Below are 20,028 nucleotides of genomic sequence, written 5' to 3'. Positions count from 1 at the left end.
TTGTGAGAGCTGGATAAGGGGGTGGGAAAAAGAAGAGGGAGAAATGAAGGCTTACGATTAACTAGCGAGGGAAAAAAGCACATCATAAAGGTCAAATGTAAGGCTGTGGAGAAATGGTGAGGGGAAAACAGCAGAAAGCTGCGCTTCCTGCAACATCGGCCACGAATCTTAAGGGGACGCTGTGCAGCTCAGCTGCAGCGGACTCTTCTCAGGTAAATACTAAACTGGTATGCGATTTTCTCTTTGCCATTTTATCTTCAGATTAAAACATTTAAAGCCTTGCCGAGGGCTGGGGGTGCAGCGTGCGTGTGCGCAGAGGGGCTGCACAGTCCCTCAGAGGAGCCGAGATCTCCGCTTTTTGCAAGAAAGCGCGCATCTCGGGATGGGGGCCGCGAGCGAAGGAGGCACTGGGCAGCCCTCCCCCCGTGCTTCCCATTCACATAGAGACCACCACGTGCGATCACCTCCGCGAGGTGCGTCTCCATTAATAATTCACTGCCATCCTTGATTCATCAAGTCCGGGAAGTTCCCAGCAAGAGTGGGAAAAGAGCAGGCGAGCATCTCCGCTGCCAGGCAGAAGGACTTACGAGCGGCTCCCGGGATGAGAAACCGCACGACGCGAACAAGCGGTGCGCCTCTCTCTCCTTCTTACCCCCCGCCCCCATTCCATTCTGCTTTTCACTCTCACTACGAAGCCACCACCTCACGCACGGAGCAGCCCTCGGGTGGACGGGGGAGTCGGCGGCACAGCCCCGACCGCCTCATCGCTCGCACACCGCTGCCAGCCCGCTGCGCACCTCCCGGCCCCAGTGCGGCAGCTCCGGCGGCTCCGCAGCCGCATCGCCCAGCGTGCGTGTGCGCGGCTGGGTGTAAGTGTGTGCGAGTGTGCGCCTACCGGGGAGGCAGGCAGCGAGGGAGGAGTTTGGCTTTTTTTTTTTTTTTTTCCCTCCCCCTCCTTCTCCCTCTCTCTCTCTCTCTCTCTCTTTTTTTTTTTTTTTTTTTTTTTTTTTTATTAATCAGGAGCACTGAATGGAAACCAATCAGATAGAGAGCCCCCTCGGCTCGGGCTGCCTGCATGCGGGAGTTAAAAAGTGCTGCCGGTCGAGCGGCAGCCCCAGTGAGCGGCGGGGAGGCTGAGAGCGGGCAGCAGGGGCCGGGAGCCGTCGCCACCCATCCCAGCTCGGCCCTGCGAGCCGGTAAGAGCCGGGCTGCGCGCCCCGGGCATCGAGCTTTGGCCCTCCGGAGGCGGCCGCCTTCCCTTTCTTCTTTTTTTTTTCTTTTAATTAATGTATTATTATTTTTTTTACTGCGCTCATTGGGAATGCAACTGCGTGTGGGGGAGGGAGGGGTGTCCATCACTTCTTCGCAAAGTTGGCGGCTGTCTGGCGGGGGCTCCGCGGCTGCGCCGGGTTTCGTCCCCCGGGGGCTGCGGGAGCCGCGCTCGCGTGCGCTGAGTCGGGGAAAGGATGCGGCGCTGGGCTGAGGGCTGTGATGGGCAGCAAAGCGCTGGGGGCGAGGGAAGAGGTGAAGGCGGGTGGAGGGGTCGCGTGTGGTTAGAAAAGTATTAATAATAATAACAAGAATGATGATGATGATGGAAAAGGAGAAGCATGATAAGAGCCAAGGTTGTTTTCTTCTTCTTTTTTTTCTTTTTCATTAAAAACAAAAAACAAAAAACCCTGCGTTGGCTTCTTGGCGCTACCTAGTCTCAGTGAAATGGATACAGGGTAAAGCCCTTCAGATCACAAGCAAAAGGCAAAGTGCAGAGCTGGATGCAGAGCAGCACTGAGATGAGCACTCCCCCGGCGCAAAGAAGGGGCAAAGGGGGGGGGGGGGACGGACCTGGGGATGCTGCCGGGATTGGCAAATGTGAAAGGCTTCATCTGGGGAAGGAAGAGGTTGGGGAGTGGTGGAGGTGGGGGAAGAAAGGGGGTAGGCGTACAGGCATTTTGCAGAAGAAAAGTTGGATAATTGCAGGAAAAAAAAAAAAAAAGTGTTGAATTTGGTTGTTGTCAATGTTTCTAAGGAGCTGGTAGCATACTTTTTATGTCAGATAGATTGAACTATTTATATATTCACATGTATAGAACACCTACATGCACATGCATGCAAACCGATACATGGGATATAGACTATATATGTATTCTTATGCAGAAGGTTGAGTCAAGAGATAAGCAATAGTGGTAGAGGTCAGTGGCCAGGGAGAAAAGTCTTGTCACTGCTGCAATAAAATCCATATTTTATGGAGAGTTAAATGCAGTACTTTGTAAGTGCAAATGGATGGTCACCTAAATAACTCCTGATGACATTCAAGGATCAAGAAGTTTAATGACCAAAATTACTCCCAGCACAGAAGTTACTTTTGTACAAATCGAGAAGATGGGGCATCTTTTTCCTTGCACTTCTGTATGACGTGAGATTTTAAAGTTCTGATAGCACTGCATGGGGAGATTGTGTAGCAGAATTTACTCACCTAGTATAAGGTCAATCCTTTCTCCAAAGTGACAGCTCTTCAAGCACAGCTGGAATAGAGAGGATTGGATGGCTGCTGCTGTTAGTCCAGGACTTGGCAAGAGTAGTACATGCATCCACACGTGTACTTCATGGGCTCTGTGCATAGATACATGCACAAGGAGGGCAGTACAATGAGAGCAAGGTTATTTTCATTTCCTTTTGTCATTGTACCCATGTGTAATAGCGCCCTGGAAATAACGTAATTCCAAGGGAATAAAACTGCTTGAGTGCGCAGACCTCTTTGGTTTTAATCAAAATAGACATAACTCTCCCTGTCAAGATAAAGGCTTATCTCATGTATTTGCTGGGCTGAAATCTCTATTATGCAGTCAGTTCTGTGCAAAAGTGCTTGCATATTACTTAAACCATTCCATAAAATTGATTAACATCTGTTCTTGAGCAATATAATGCTATGGGTAATGGTGCATCCCTATTTGTTTCTTTCTTTCTAATTCTTATTTGAAGGCAATAAGTTTGCATGTCACAAGAGAGTCGGGTTGAGCTTGGAGGCTTCTGTAGATTCCTTTACCATGGATATATACAGTTTTAGAGGCCTGGCAGCAACAGCACAATTGGATAGCTCCTTTAAACAGCCCAAACATGCTAATAAAGACTGCAGGGCTGAATCCCTTTTTCCTCTGCTCTTTTCTCTTTTCAGATGTTATCTGACACAGCACCGGTAAATATATAATCTCATGTGCTTCTGGCTTTCAGCTGCACTATAATCTTTCTGGACATATTTCTAGTGGCTTGCAGTTAACTTTTGAGGTGGGGGAGGTGGAGGAGGCAGGCAGCCGGTCTTTTCAGAGCAGCATAATCAGAGGCAGCAATGCTCATTTATTTATTTATTTTTCCCAGGGAAAGTGGCATTGATTCAGTCCTGTTGTAGTTGTCTGCAATTATCCTTTGCAGCCATCCAAGGACCTAGCAAACTGGGGTCCCCATGGGGACTTATTAGTCTCTCTAGGTATTTTAGCTTTCACACCGATTCAAAGCTCCTACATATCGCCATGCCAGCTATATGTAGCTATGGTCGTCATTTTCCAGCCAAGTTGTTCAGACAGAAATATGTATTATAACTTCTGGCTCTTTGCTCTCTCCCTCCCTTGCATAGCATTCCCATGCAGGCGGTAACCTGCCTCTCAATGCAGCTTCTCCTTTCGGAAAGTTTGCGTTTTGCCATCTGCTGTTTCAAAAATATTTAGTTGAGAGACTTCCTTGAAAGCAAAACACATGCATTAAAAAAACGTTGTGTTTTTTTCCTCCTTTCTGCTGAAGATCTTGAAACTGCTGTAAACTTGATGGAAGTTCTGGCTGTGCTCCCCGGCTGCAGTCCTGCCTGCGCTGCTGTGCTCAGTGCGCTGCCCAAGGCATGTTGAGTTCCTGAGCAGGACCCCCCCCCAAGCGCACTCTCCCCTCACATCTGCTCCAGAAATTTTGCTTTGACTGAAGACTGCAGCGTACCAATCTACTTGATGTTAGCAGATCTCTGCAATATTTGGGGGTTTGGAAGGAATCGCTGTTGGGTTTTCCAGTGGATGCCTGTGCTCTCTGCAGTAGTCATGCAGATGTAGAGGGCACTGACATTTATCCATGGTTATATGGTGGGATCGGTCTCCAGCTTAACTTTTTACTGTGCCTTCTGCCCTTTGTTGACTACTTTTAAGCTATGCTTAGCTGCTAGTGTGATCTTGTAGCATTATGGCTCAAGATGAGGAGGAAATTGCTTATGGATCTCCTTGGAAATGCTGGCTAATTACAAAAATGAAAGGTAGCTGAAATCTATAAAAATGAGTGGGTAGAATCTGCTGGAAGCAGCAGGCCCCACCGCGATGGTGCCTCATCCCGCGTAATGGTTGCAATTCCTCTGGTGGCTCTGTTGCAATTACACCAGAATAAAGCAGAATTGGTTTTCAGTATCTTTTGATTATCGTGCCCGTGTGGGAAGTGCCGCGGAGGGGCCCTGTGCTGGGAGCTGAGTGTCAGGGAGACTTCTTAATTAACCCTTTAAAGATACTGCAAGCTGCATGCGTTGTTCTGCTTTCTTGGAAGGCTTTGAGTCATTGGGGGGGTTGCTTCTTTTTTCTTTTCTTCTCTCTCTTTTTTTTTTTTTTTTCTTTTTTCCTAAGTAATTACTTTGGTTCCAAATGCTCAGAAACAAGGCAGACAAATGTCATTATCCTCAATGCCACTGGGGCCAAATTCAGGTCCTCTCCAACAGAAACCTCTGAAGCGAGCCACCATTCTGCACGTGAAGTTCTATATGCTGCCGAACCCAGGCATTTCTGCAGACTCAGTGCAGGGTTCAAGTTGCAGTATAAATGCCTAAATGTGCACTAGTGGAGATTAAAAAAAAAAAAACAAAAAACAAAACAAAAAACGTCAGCAGCTGCTGGTTTGCTCTGCTGCTTGCTTAGTCATGGCAGCCCTTCCAAGGGGTCTGGAGAAATTAGGCACTCTGAGGAGAAAGATCTTATGGCATCTCAGCTTGCTTCATTCGGGATGGAGAAAGAGGAGATATAGAAGGGATGTTTTGTGTAATTAAACTCAGCTGCTATCTGTCTTTATTTGCTTAACAAAAGGTACAGGGCAGATTATTAGTCCCTGTTTGAGGTTTAAAGACACCCTTGAAGAATACATAATAAATGCAAAACACCAGCAGTCTTACACTAAGCAGGGAAGTGACTGAAAAAGTCATCCTCTTTGTTTGTATTGTGAGTGATGCTGCAGGAGAGCTAGATGGAGGAAATGCTGCATAAAAGCATTTTCTAAGTTTAGGTGTTGGTTTTTTTTTTTGTTTTTTTTTTTTTTTGAGTGCTTCTCTTCACATCCATTTGGGGTCTTCTTGTGGCACATCCCATCTCAACACCTTCTCTCATCCTCCCCAAAGGATTGTCCAATATCTACCAGGGGTCCATCTAGCATTGAGTTCCTGAGCTTCTACAGGCACTGCTGTGTGTCCTGATCCTGGTCACTCACCAGTAGCTTCCCCTCCCCAGAAAAGGGAGCACTGTCTCACCTCGTACCCATGACCATCCCCTGTACTTAATCCAGGTGTGGCTGGCTGCCAACATCTTCTCTGGCTTTATTTATTTTCCTGGTTGTTTGCTTGGCATTGAAAGGCCCAAACAAATATTGTGGAGATTTGTATTTATGCTTTTGTTTGTTAACAGGAACATTCCCTGAAGAAATTAGGATAAATGTAGTTCAGGACTCTTTTGAGTGGTGTCCTCCCTGGGTTACAGGGCTGGAGCTCTAAAAAGAAGCTGGAAGCAATGCAGTGATTTCTTCACTGTAATAGTGCCAAAGCACCTGAAACTGTGCTGAAACATCCACCCTCACCCTGGTACTGCTCCATCTTTCTTCACACCTAGCCCCAGGATACTCTCCTCATGCTGTCCCTTATGCCAAGCACACAACACAAAGAGCATATACATTTCCATCTGGTCGCATTCAGGAACGGTGCCAGCCTTGCTGCGTTTTAAGTAACCTGCTCAGTCATGGCTTCATTCTGGCATTGTGGGCAGATATTTTATGGATTGATTAGCCTACCCTTCCAGGATATGCATATACCTATATATTCAAAAAGTGCTTTGTTATAGTCAGAATATTACTATTAGATTTGATTTGCAACATAAATATCCATTGCATCCCCACAGCTCTTCTCTAATGACATACCGCAGTACACAGAGATCACTTTATGAATGGCATCGGTCCTGTGCTATCTGGGTACCTTAATTCCTCTCAGTTAAACTAATTCTATTATCTTGCTGTAATGTTTACAGTTGCCTGAGAGATAATAGGTAGTGTTTCTTTCCAGCATTCCCGCTTCTGTGTCTAATGGCAGAACTAGAGCAGGAGCACCCAGGAGAAGGGTCAGCAGGAATTGGAAATTAGCACTGAAATTAAACATGAGTCAAATTTCTCCAGGTACTGCAGGTGCATGCTCACCTGGGTGTGAGGCAGATCCACTTTATCCTTAACTGCTGCATCTCCATTGTCAGCCAGTCGTTCCAGTAAGCACAAAGACTACTTTATCAACACAATTGTTAGCATCTGGCTCTGCTTTAGTGGGACTAGACTTTGGTGGTAACCCTGTGTTGGGTTCTTGAAGGTGACTGGACTCCAAGTCTGTTCTGCACATGGGTTGGTCTGGTGGTGGGAGAACCAAACGTGTCCGTGTGTCCCTGCTGGGTGCTGGCAACAAGGAGCATGAGGACTGGTCTTGGCATCTATGCTCTTGCCAAGGGAAAGCCTTTTTACTTAAAAGAAAATCCACATGTCTTCCTCCCTCTTTCTCCTAGTTCTACTGCATTAACAAAAATAACAATTAAAAGCACAGTTGCTTTACGTTTTGCCCTAAGCATTTAGGTGAAAACAGCTTCCTCACTGAATTAATTATCTTTTGAGTGCCTTGTGCCTTTGTAACTTTAGGGTGTCATTAGTCTGGCAATCATTATTTGACAAAAGCATCTTCACAGGTAAAAAGAAAGTGAAATAGCTCCTAGTATCATGTCACAAAAATATCAATCATTATGAGATGCTGCGTGGACATTTGGTGGTCTTGCTTCACATAGGAGACAAGGTATCATTGATCTGTGTGGGGCGTTCATTCAAAATCTGTTAAGTATTCCATCGTTTCTAAAATATTTCTTCACTATGTAGACTCCAGTGAAACTGGCCTCTGTGTTTTGCCTCGTTTTGTAGAGGGGGGAAGCAGATCACAATGGAGATGTGTGACTTGCCCAAGGTCAATCAGGGATCGGCAGCACAGCAGGGATGCTGAACTAGGACCTACAGCGTGGACTGCTTGCAGCCAAGCCTCCTGCATCTCTGCTGCTTGCTCCAGTTGTTGGAGCTGATCAAAGAATGGATGGAAAAAAATCAGATTTGGGTCTTCTTTTTTTTCATCCAGAAGAAAGACAATTATTCTTCTCAAGGACTCCTTGCAGCTGCTTTGACAGTCACTTCCCAAAGGACTTTCTGGATGTCTTTTGCCTGTTTGTTCAGTCATGTTCTGTGTGGAGGGGAGGAGTGAGGCTGGATAGATCCAGAGCAGTCCAGGCTAAGACTGAATATTTCATTCTCAAGGGACAGTAATCTGAGCCGTCCCTAAGCAAGGTAGAGATGACCTTCCTCTCAGTGTTGGCCTAGTTGAAGCAGCCATGGAGATTCTTCACAGTTCCCTGCCTTGTCCATTTCCACATACTTACGCCTGCAGGAGAAAAGGGGATAAAGAAGTCTCAGAAAAGGTTGCTAGTTCTGCATACTGCTGCCCGTGGCTTGGGGCAGCAAGAGGTCACTCTCCACACTCTTGTTCACCTCCATCCCTACAGGAATCCATTTCAAAGCACCCCTGTTTTGTAAACATCTAAGAAGCAGCATTCCTAGTGCATAACTACAAAGGTGAGCCAAAGAAAAATTTCTTGAGTAAGGACATGGCATACACGATATCCCTGTCACGGATATCAATTCTGGTGTAAAGAAAGAAAGAGAATCAGGAAAACATTAAGAAAAAAAACTCTAACATTGCATTGAATTTGCAAATTATATGGTGGGGCTAGGTCCAAGTCCAAACCACTGTGCTCTAATGTTTTTAGAGCTGGCCTCACAAACTGAGTGACTGCGGTAAGGATGCAAGAGAGCCTATTTCCTCATTTTCACAGTACGAAAAGTGCTCTGGGAGATCACAGAGCAGGAATATAGAGAGCTAGAATCCCTTTCAGGGAGCAAATTCCTTTTGTGAAATTGGTGCTCAATTTAGCTGTCACTGCTGAAAGGGAAAAAGATGCAGAAGCAACTTTTAAGTCCACCAGCCACATCCCTTTAAGCGATCCATGCTGTGCCAACCAGTTTTATAAAACTCTGTATTTCATCTAAACTCCATTTAAGTCTAAACAATATGGATGTCTTGCTACTGTATTTCCCTTCTCACTGCTGATAATTGCCAAGTTATTTCTGCTATAAACAAAGCAGCGTTCTCCTCTCTCTCTGCTTAATCATACCTGGTCCCAGAGCAGAAAGTTGTTAAAGATGTTTACTTTTAAACAGAGAAATACACTGCACCAAAGTCCACAAGATTGTTTTGATACTTAAGTGCTTTCCTGGATCAGGATGTCAGGATCTTATAATGCAGTGTTTACAGCTAACTCCAAGCTGACCAAAAAGTGACCTCCAAAAATTTGTATATTTGGTGTTTCTAAGCAGTAGACTAAGAAAAGTAGGGATGGAAACAACCAAGTAAGGAATGGTCACAATTTCCCTTTGAATCCCCTTTAGTATAATGGAGTCCTGGCTCATTTGCACAGTATGCAGTTGCATTCCCCGCTGTGCCTCTGCTTCCATCAGCAGCTGGGAGCAGTTGCAGGGGCTGCAGTGCAGGGAAGCCAAAGCATCGCAGGAGTGCTGCACCTCTAAGGGCAACTCTTAGCTCAAACCATTCCTTTAGGTGCTTATGTCTTCAGGTCTGTTCTCAAGGTAAAAGCAGTGCATGCTAATCTGAGGGGAAAGTGCTGGCCCACTGTATCTTATTTATTAATATTTACAGCCATCAGCACAATTCCACAGACAATCTAATCTCAAGCAGCTTTTGAAATTCAGTGCTTTTCAGAGCAGTGCTTCCCATCAGAAACAGAACAGTGCACTCTGATCTGTAGAAAGGATTTGTCTTCCCCTTAAAAAAAAAAAAATAAAATAAAAAAAGAGGCTCCTTCTTTTCTCAACATAGAGTTTATATTGTTATTAAGTGAAATGTATTATCATATTTTAGCATTTTAAGCTGCCTTTTACAGGATTTCTAAAACTGCTCCTCATTAATCTCCTGCAATCCGTTTGTCAGATATCTCAAAGCTATTTGATATCACAGTTACTTTAAGGTATGATAGTTTTCCTTAGCAACAGGTTGTAATTTCAACCAGGCTGGTAAATGTGAGGTCAGAAGCTGGTTGTCACAAATCTAGGTTAAGATATACTGCACGTTCTTCCTTCCTGTTGAAATACCATCCTGAATCTTGGAGGAGTGAAAGTAAATACTGGGGTTACTTGGGGACAGCTTTTGTCCACTTGAAATGGCTTGTTTAATTAAGCATATTTTGTGTTTATTACAGAGGTATTTATCTTTGGCCAAACTGGCATCAAAACCTGCCTTCACGTGGTGCAGGCCTTCAGATGCAGATTCAGTTTCGAGCCCTTGCCCCGGCCAGTATCTGTTACTTTTCTCCACGGCTCCAGGTCACAGGGAACGGAGCTGCTGCGGCAGTGATGCTGCCTGATGAGGGAGGGAGATTCCAGCAGTCCCCTTGACCTGGGCAGGCACATGAAAATCTTCCTTCTGGAGGCCAAACCTGGAACGGTGGGCACGTAGGCTGGATGGCTACCAGAGATCACAGCTTCAGTAAGTGGTTGTCTTGGGCCAGGTCAGCACAATCCCAAATAATGGGGGTTTTGTTAACTTTTGTTAAGTCCCAGACTTCATCTACTTGGCTATGGCAGTGACAGAAGGTGGAATATTATGGCTGTGGCAAGCGGTTTTCAGCTCTGTGAATGGTGAGGTGAGCACATAGGGGAGATACTCAGCCAGCCAGTGCTTAAAGTTCTTCATTTCCTTTGAAGGTGGCACTGTGGAAGGCTTGTTGTTTTATATACACCACTGATGATAGTGCAGGAATCATCTTGATTCCAGCTTTATTTATAGGATGCTGTGTAAGGGTGAAATGTTTTCAGGCACCACCCAACTTCGTATTTTCTCTGTCCCTTACATATTTCTTTTTCTATTGGACTGTTTCATGCTCATCTGTTGTTTTATAACAGAATGATCCTTTGCCCAGCTCTTTGTACATTGCCTCTGGGAAGACAAGACACATCAGGAAGCCAAAAGTTCAGTAGACATCATTGTGTAAGAAATAGGTTTCTGTCCTCACATGCTGTGTCACGGGGGTGGATGAGCTTGCTCTGCACCTGCTGGTGTACCATGGACTTGGACTGACTGAATGGAGCAGAGATCAAGCAGAATTCATCTGTAAGTTGGGATAGGATGAATTATTGTAAATAACCGAGCTGAGCCATTAGAAATAAGTTGCTAATGTAAGCAAGATTAGCTTGATGTGCAGCCTGAAATGAGATATTAGAGATGATAGTGAGAGAGAGAAAACTTTTCATTTAGATGGAAGCAGGACTGATTAATTAAGCAGTAACGAACAAGGAACCTTGCCTTGAATTGATATGAGGCTTGCAGTGCTAATTTAACACAAAGTACAGCTCCCAATTTGTTATTAAATTAAAATGGCTTTTAAAATTGTTTACAATTTTTTTCCTTATCTTCTTCTGTGTGGCAAAATGATTATTCTGGCTAGTTAAAGAAACCAATCAGAGCAACAGAAAGGGTAGGTTGGAGGGGGAAAAGATTGTCCTGTTGTGTAATTAAGAAATATACACTAATATCCATGACATCATGAATAAGCACTTCAAAGTAGCAAGTGTGCTCTGTATTGCATATTAAACTAAACAATTAGCATGCTAACAAGCTGCTCTGGACATACAAGGAAAAGGCATTTCACTTAAGGAAATGACTGATTTTTGCTTTTATTTTTGTCAAAATATCTGCTCATCTTACTGACATGTATTGATAAGGGATAAAGAAGGAATGTTCCTCCTTCTTCTGCCTTTCCTCTTTCTTGCAATTTTCAGAACAGTTTTAATTTGGTACGCTTTGTATTTATCCTGTACAAGAAACTTTCACAACCCCTCCCTGTGAAGGTGTGTGATGAAATGCAAAACATTGCGTGTGATAGACAGATCCAATGGAACAACGGGGAAAATAACCTTTTAGTGACATTGCTTTCACAAACAGGTTTTACTCTGACAAGAATGATTTTATGTAATTTATCATAGGATAGCTCAACAGTAGCAATTTGTCATGCATTGTGATGTCATTTGATGGGTTCATTTCTTAAATGAATTATGGATTATGGATTACCTCTGTATATCAACAACAGAGCTGTATCTTTTATGTAAATATTCCTTCAATTTTTTCTTCCTCTTCCAATCCATTTTCCGTCATACAGAGATGACTTTTCTTCCATCTAATCTTTCTACTAATAAGGTGTTTAATAATTTAGCAGCCTAAAAAATGAGCATATTTCAAAGGAGTTGGTATCAATGGTAGTGTAAGAGCCTCAGGCTACAAAAATGTGGATGAGGCTACCAAAGTTTTGGAGTCAGGATCCCAACTGTCTTTCTGCTTCAGGCAGCTATTTTATTAAAGTTGGTATTAAACAACACTGCCTAGGGTCTGATTAATAATTTATGACTTCTGAAGAAGGATTAGCACAAGCCTATCATTTTTATATTTAAATCTTAATTTGCATCTAAGAGAAACCATACTCAGGTTTACATTTGCATTGTTGATTATTTTTATTATTACTATTGCTGCTTCAGAAAAATTGCTGATGTGAACATTGCTGGCACCAGTTTGTTGTATTGATCTCTGAGTACTTCGTCCTTTTGTATGTATCAGAGGAAACGCTGGCCTCTGTATCATGTGATGGGTCTGATCCTGCAAAATGATGGATATTGTCTCTCGCTGTGCTCAGTTGCTTTTCAGTGTCCCTGAAGTCCATTGGGATGGATTGGAATCAGCACTTGGCAGAGTCAGGCTGAGATCTGCAAACGTAGGAGCTAAATGTTGTCCAGCTAATGTTATTTTAGAGGGTGAAATCCAGATATACATGCCGGAGGCTTGCTTTCCCAGAGAGGAATTTCTTTCTTGACATTTACTCTGTGCAACTAGTCACATCTGTCTCAGTGATATTTGTCAATGAGCCTCCCTATCCTGCTTATTAGGTTATTGCTGGGCACCCCCTGCTAGGAGGGAAGACAGAAGGTGATCCTGATACTATATGCTGGAAAGTTATATGCTGCTTTTTGCTAGGATGCTAGCAGGTAGAAGGAGAGGTAAGTAGATATTGTTAACACTGCTGGCCAAACTTTGCTCACTTGCATTAGTACAAAAGCAAGACAAACACATACACCTTAGCGGAGAAGAGTAGAACTTATTCCGCTGCAGGCAAGGCTATTTTCAAATAGAAAATAACAACAATGATATGTTCTGTTATCTTTCTATTTTCAAATTGACCTAATGTTCCCCTTGACTTTCTCTTCTCCAAGTTCAGCTGCTTCAGGAAATTGTATGGCATATCTTTTTTTTTTTTTTCCCCCCTCTCAGTTTATTTCCATTTCTAGTACTTTTCAGTGGACTTAACACTCATTTCATCAAGGCTTGGATAGGGTGGTTATAGCCTGTGGAGCTAAGGGAAAAGACTCAATAAACGGCTGTGAGCTCCACTGGTTCACAGCAAGGAAGATGGGATTTTTGTCCTCTTGAGCTTTCTTCATCAGTAAGACATTACAAGCCTGAAAAGAAATACTGATATTTAAGCATTTTCATTTCTTTATCTGAACTCTTAACATCTCCATGGCTTTTCTTTTAATCAGTAGCTTACTTTTTGTCTTAGACTCAAGGGCTTTAAGTTTTAAAATACTAGAGCCATCCTCTGAAAACTGCTGGTTCTTCAAAGCAAAAAATGAGCAACACAGTCAGAGGAAGATTTCTCAGATGCATGGATATTACATACTAAATTTCAGTTGTAGGGCTGTATTCATATTTCAAGCAACTACTGTTAGAAGAACTCTGAGTATTTCAATCATAATGTTTTTTCATGGCACTCAACATTTGGTGTGTGCTTGTGGGCCATTACTGTCAGTGGGATTTAAGCAAAAGCTCAAAAGATTGTGCTGAATCAGGGACTAAGCAGTATCTGTGAGGAATAAGTCCCTTAGATTCAGGATTAGCAACACTCAAGGTTTCTATCTTATTCTTCAGTACCGGTTGAGATTTTAGCTAGTCAAATTCTCAGTCAAAAGAGGAAAACAAATCTTATTCCTTTGACTTCCAGTGAGCTGTTATGATAAGCATGAGCTGAAAAACTGGTCCAAGAAATCAGAAGAAAATGCATAAATACATTATCAACAGCAGACATGCCCAGGAACTGAAAGCAGTCAGCTCGCCTGCTCTCTCCCACTGAAAAATCCTCAGCCATACAGCCAGAGAACAGAAGCAATGTCATGGGACTTCTGTGGCCAATGACACAACAGTATGAGCAAATAGTTCATACTTAATCTGTGGGATTAATTATTTATCCAAACTATTCTACAACAACATATTATTATTTATCGGTTTTACATTAGTGCCCACAGGTCCTAATTGCATAAAGCAATGCTCTAACCTAATAGAGTCCCAGCTGGAAAATATGTTCAGAGTAATCAGTCTTGAGTGTAAGACTATTTGACCAAAATATGGCTAACTTTGCAGCAAATTATACTAGAACAGAGTGGCTAAGTAAGCTCTACCCTGTAATAGATGTGTAAAATAAACACATTAAATATGCTTTCCTTCAATTAAAGCATACTTATTAAAAAATAGATGAACGTCTGGTATACTATGATTCAGTCTGTAATAACTAGAATGATTTTTAAAGTCTTCTGTGTACAGAATTTTCAGGTGATGTCAGTGTGATTTTTCACTCACAAAGATGACTTCTTGGTTCACTTAAATGAATCAAATGAAAAAAGCAAGATAAGTAATGCACAAGAATATATTATCTCGAGAAACAACATGTAATCAGGTACAAGATGAGGATATCACAATTCTTGGTTGAAAGAAAGAGAAAGAACTACAAAATAAACAGAGTTGTACAGAGCATTCACAAGACACTACTAGAGGTCAGGGGAGGCTGTAGTATGTCTTAGTGGTCTTTAGGATAAATTTTGCCCTCAGTTTTCCCATATCTTTCCACTGTATTCTTAGATAGAACTGTTACCATTAAAGAAGAAAAAAGCCCTATGCTTTTTGTTATATATTTTGTTAACTGTAATTCTTCACAGTGTTCAAAACTGTATTTTATTTCTATTCTATTGCTGCATAGCCTGAACTAGACAGTAAACTGCCCAACTTCAGTCAATGGGAACTTTATGGTTATTCTGGGTTACTTTCTGCAGTAACTAAGTTTTGTGGGAAATGCTGACTTTGTTCTACATCACAGCAATAGCACTGCACAGTTTGCAGATACAGACAGTGTTTGTGTCAAAACAACTGACAGATGGAAAAAAAAACCTGTGGAAATTTGTTTCATACACATCTCTAAACCTCTACCGTCAGATGCTGATTACTAATCAAGTTCCACCACACAAGTGCACTTAAATTTTATCATGGGGACATAATTTCCAGGAAAATACGTGAATATCAGACTGTGGTGTAATGTCAGCTGGCCTGAATCTAATCCATGAAGTCAAATACCTTCACATACTGAATGTGTTTGGATACTGAACTGAGATTACGTTGTGCTAGTGACTTCATCTTGACATGAATGAATGAGAGAAATGTATGAAGCAGATCTCTTAACATCTCCTCCTACCTTGTTTTCTGAATTTCTTCAGAATGAGCACACACCCACCCCTGCATCCACACCCCAGCTTTAAATGGGTTACTGATATCCAGCTCTGCACTTTGCAGCTTGAGTCTTTCTGCTGCTTTACCCAACTCTGAAATGTGTCCCTTCATGTTAGCTTGCATAAACATAAAGCCTCAAATTAGCATACCATGCAGTCATTGCCCTCAAAAACCAGTAGTTTGGCCATGTTCAGTGCATATTTGCCATCTGCTAATGCATTAAAACAAAAAACAACAATAAATAAGAATCTGGGCCAGGTCCTTAATTGGAGTAAATCCATGTGTACCTTGAGTAACTTTAAAGAGCTGTCATCACCTTTACCATCTGACGAACTAGCCTCTGCGACGGCAAAGCAGTGGATGCTTTGGTGCACTTGGACTATGTATGGCTTCTGCCCAACTAAAAGGATGCCAAGGTTAGGGAGAACATTTTCACAGAGACAGCCTTTTGGTTGATGCTTGCTGCAGAGAACAGGGTGTATACCTAGAAAATGCAAGCCTTTAGCACTCCTGATTATTTGGATCTGGGCACAACTCACATACCCTTTAATATCAGTACTCTTTATAAGCTCAAACCCTTTCCTTGCAAAGTCAGAAGTCTGGATGTGCCAAAAATAGGAGGCTGAACTCCTAAGTCCCATAAAAATGAACTCTTTAAAAACTCTGAGCAAAGAAGGAAAAGGATGTAGGAGCAGCTCACACCAGAAGGGACACTTTGATTCTTTGTGGGATTTCTCCTTTATCAGACATGCAAACAACAACAACAACAAACAAGAAAACACTAGAGTTGGCATTTTGACCTGACTTCTGGTCAGGATAGGTTACATGCAGAAGCCTCACTTGTGGTGCCATGCAGGCCACTGGCACTTAAAAGAAATACTGTCAAAGGAAAAAAATGTAGAATAACACTTGTGGAGGAAACTACATTAAGTAGAATTATACATGATACCATTATATCTCCTTTTAGCAGCCTTTAAAGTTCTGTCTTTTTTCAAAAAGAAAGACATACAGCATTTATCTTTTCTCCACAATGCTCTGGATTGCTAAATGCCTCTGGAGGAGGGCTATGAGGGAACAGCACAGAACACTCTCCGAAAGCTTTTCGCAAACATTATTTCAAAAACATAATTCAGCAAGAGTGTTTATAAGACCTTGCAATAGAAATTCTGCATCTTTACTTCATGTTCACGTGCTTGTCTCATTTGGTAAACTATCACTCTGCACCTGGCTGGCTGGCATCACACATCTTTCAGTATGCTGATATCAGCATAGATAGGATACCTCAGGGGACTGGCAAGCAGACAGGTTTTGAAAGCCTTCTACCTTCAAGGCCCCTTACTCAAACTTCAGCTAGAACATATGCCAACAGTCAAAAGCAGCATCAGTACCACCTAATGGCTCTTCAGAGGACTGTATAAGCAAAACAAGTATTTTCATTCCCTTTCATATGTAAAAAGTAAATAGTAAGGGTTGTAGTAGTAGCATCGTCTCTTGAGACTTTCAGTGGCACTGTGACACCCATGAACCAGTAGCAGAAGTGGTATGGAGACAGTGCTGCTAGCCGGCACACCAGCACAGCCCCTGCAAAACTCAAGGTGGAGAAACTTTCACTGCTGCTGTTTATCTGTTCTGTGGATACATAAAGGCCTTTGGCTTCCACAGCTGTCAGTTGTCTACACTGCATCAGTAAAGGGACTGAAAAAAACAAAATGTTCACGCAGAGTAGCTGACTTGCGATGGAAGCAAGCAAGGTAAGGATATGTGAACCTCTGAATCTTTGTACAATATACTGAGTTACTCAAAGAGGTCATAGCCTTTGTTTTCTCATATCTGCAGAGAAGACAGACAGGGCAGTCTCTTATCTGAGGGTGGAATCAACTTTTCTCACACTCTAGTTGTGCAGTGAAAGATCTACAGCAATATACCTGATGTACTCAAGCCATGTGTTGAAAATGAAAACATTAATTTGTGATACCACCTACTGTGAAGGGGAAACAGAAGGAGGGAACCAAAGGTACCGTCAGTTCTACAACTACCCATTAAAGAACATTTTCTAAAAAAGAATTGGTTATTTTAAACTTGGAGTAGCAGTATCATTCCTTTCATAAATAATTCTTACTTGTGCTGAGTTCAATTTTATTTTATTATTTTATTATTATTTTATTATTATTTTATTATTATTTTAAAGAGTACTGTATCACTAGTTTTTAGTCTTTTCATCCTGGAGTAAATCATTTGCTCAGTTACAGTGGAGAAGTTACTTCATGAAGCCAATCATAACTTATTTAGGAACTTGCAGAGCAACATATTGGGATCTGCAAATTCTCTATGTATTTAGGCACCTTAATAGAAGCATAAGCTTGCAAACAGACCATGTGACACATATCCATAAATAGAATAAAGTAAATGGATTTTACCCTCTTATAAATAGATGTTTATGCATCTAAAATGAATATAGCTGTTCAGATCATGCAGACATCTTTTTTTCCCAGTGAAATCTAAGTTATACCTGAAATTCAGCCTTGCAGTTTCATTTCATTAGACAGCCAAATCAGTATTTCTTCAAGGAAAAACAAATCAAAGCAAAACCATGACATTTATAGCAGATGGGGATATGTTCTAGTTTTTCAGTCTGGTCAAATGACAGGGCTTACGTTTACTCTTATTTGCATAGGGTTGTTGCTCTTCCCTTTCTGCTGAGGATCCTGGCAGAATTTTCAATGGACTACATGAGTTCGGGAGGCTGATATCTTACCTGTAGATTTTAATGATTTTTTTCTGATCTGATATATGAATGATAGCAATGAATCAGACCCCTATAATTTTTGGTGGTGTTTGTTTCATTCCTGAAACCCTTGTATACACCATTCCTGTAGTCCACTCTTAGCTTTCATTTTCTTTAAATCTCTGACTTGTTAAGAGAAATATGTTATTACACAGGGATTTTTTCACTTAAAAAAAAAAAAAAAAAAAAAAAAAAAAGTAAAATTTCTAGCTGTTGGATATAAAGAAAGCCTTGAAAACATTACCTTTATCAAGGAGGAAAAGGTAAAAGAACAGTCATCTTAGTTATTTTCAAGTCAGTCCAACTCATGACTTACTTAGACATGGAATTGGCAATAAGTTTAACTTAACAAAGTAGAAATTATTGCAGTTATCAACTTGTAATTTATTACAGTACAAGCAAACTTACCTCTCAGCTTTATGGAGCAAGGAAGGCTTCAGGACCCCATCTTTCTGTTCCTGAAGTCTCCAAAGGCTCTGAGTACGATCTGGCTAAAAACGAGTTGACTTCTTGGTCACAAACAGCTAAATAAAACAGAAACATATTGGCTAAAGGTGAATGATAGTGACAGTAACATTTAGCATTTGCATTGTTCCTTTCTTCCCAAGTGCTTTACAAGAGGGAACTAATTAAAATATGCATGGTAATAATGGTTCAGAGGGATGCTAAATTGTGTTCTTACTGTAATAAATGGCTGTGGTGGGGTGGGAAATTGCTACATTTCCCACTAGGAGGAGACACCTTTAGGATAATCCCTCTGTATCCTCACACATCCAAGTCCCACACTGGAGACAGCATGCATCTAGACTTCTGAATGAACATCAGCTGGTTGGTTTTTTTTTTGGAAGAGGTTTACACCTTGACCTTTGCTTCAGCTGTAACGGTGCAAAGGGGCTGCAGGGCTACAGGACCTTTTGCCTTTGTCTGTTCATGACCAGACACAGAGGGCTGGCAAAGCACTTATTAACTGCCACAGGTTTAAAGAAAGATGACTAAGCCCTAAAGCGTTTTTAGATGAATATTGCAGAACAAGAAAGAAAAAAAAAAAATCCCCTCTTTGCTGCTCTGCTGTAGCACCATCATTTTCTGTTTTGTTCTTGAAGTATGTGATGCCACAAGAAATTAATTACTTTAGCAAAAAGAAATAGGATTGTAGGGGAAAAACAGATTTGTAATATTATCCTGATTATAGCTACAGGTAAGAGATAATCTCCTGCTTTCTCTTGTAGGGGAAAAGATACTTTGTCTCAAAAAATTACTCAAAGAAAATCCATTTTTTATGAGACCTCTAGCGATAAAGAAAAGGCAAAAGCGTAATCTCCAGACTTTTTCATTTACTTATTTGTAGAAAAACTTGTAGGGATAATTCATTTCAGCATCTCATTGCTTATTAACTTCAGCCAATACCTCTTCTCCAGGAATCAAGTCCAACGCATTGGTGGTGGCAAAAGCTCCTCCACAGGCAAATTAATTGTGTGGGCTGTACTTGTGCCCTCTGAACTGAGGTCTCCCTGCACTCCATGGTACTGCCACAGAGCTGCTCCCAGGACTGCCAGGACACAGCTGCCGTTCTCCGTAATACAGCACTGCCCACCAGGCAAAGACTGGGTCATTCAGGATGAGAGAGGAAGCTATTAATGAACAAAGTTTTAGACATTAAATGAACTTTGGAAATGAGCAGCACATTCTGTTGATTTGGCCAGGCTCCCATACAACTAAAGTTCATGGCATTTCTGAGCTTGCCCAGCACACATTGTTGAAGGTAATTTTGGCTGAAGTGATCTTAGGCTGCTTTTCCTTGTAAGGAATGGGGTACAGACCAGCTTCCCTCTCCACCTTCAGGCATGGAAGTTTGTGAAAAAATACATAGCTATTAAACAGCAGTAGTGAGAATCCTAGTTTCTGGCAACATTCAGGGTTATAGAGAAACACCCATCCCAACTTTGGCTTCCTGACATTAAAAACGTATAGTGAGATAGCAGCCCTGTAACAGCCATTGATTATTTGTTCTAATGCAAAAGAAGAGGACACCGCAGAACCTCTTCCATATTTATAATACAAAGTTAGTGATGGCAGATTTTGCCACTTCCATGGCACTTCCATTCCTGCTGGTTATCACATATGTGGCATTTGGTGGCAGTTTTCCCAAGCTAAGCTGTGAGCATCTATTCCCCTTTCAGCTTAACTGTAATTCAACCATCATCAAACTTATCCTGCAGATTAC

At 41.9% G+C, this 20,028-nt stretch overlaps 1 protein-coding gene across 3 annotated transcripts in view; it reads left to right on the top strand.

Moving 5' to 3' along the window:
- The first annotated feature begins 1,026 nt into the window (after positions 1–1,026).
- Positions 1,027–20,028, top strand: part of LOC116226378 (cadherin-6) — a 99,703-nt gene continuing 80,701 nt past the window's right edge. For 2 of the 3 annotated variants that reach the window (XM_031589244.2, XM_090137061.1), the window contains exon 1: positions 1,027–1,196. The gene's annotated coding sequence lies outside the window, so the exon portion shown is untranslated. Of the gene's footprint in view, positions 1,197–9,370; positions 9,908–20,028 lie in introns of those variants that run through there. The other variant, XM_090137060.1, reaches the window with a different exon arrangement.

The sequence above is a fragment of the Phasianus colchicus genome, chromosome 3, assembly GCF_987193195.1.
Source record: "Phasianus colchicus chromosome 3, bPhaCol1.hap1.1, whole genome shotgun sequence".
Classification (NCBI taxonomy): domain Eukaryota; kingdom Metazoa; phylum Chordata; class Aves; order Galliformes; family Phasianidae; genus Phasianus; species Phasianus colchicus.
This window is presented reverse-complemented; position numbering and strand designations above follow the sequence as displayed.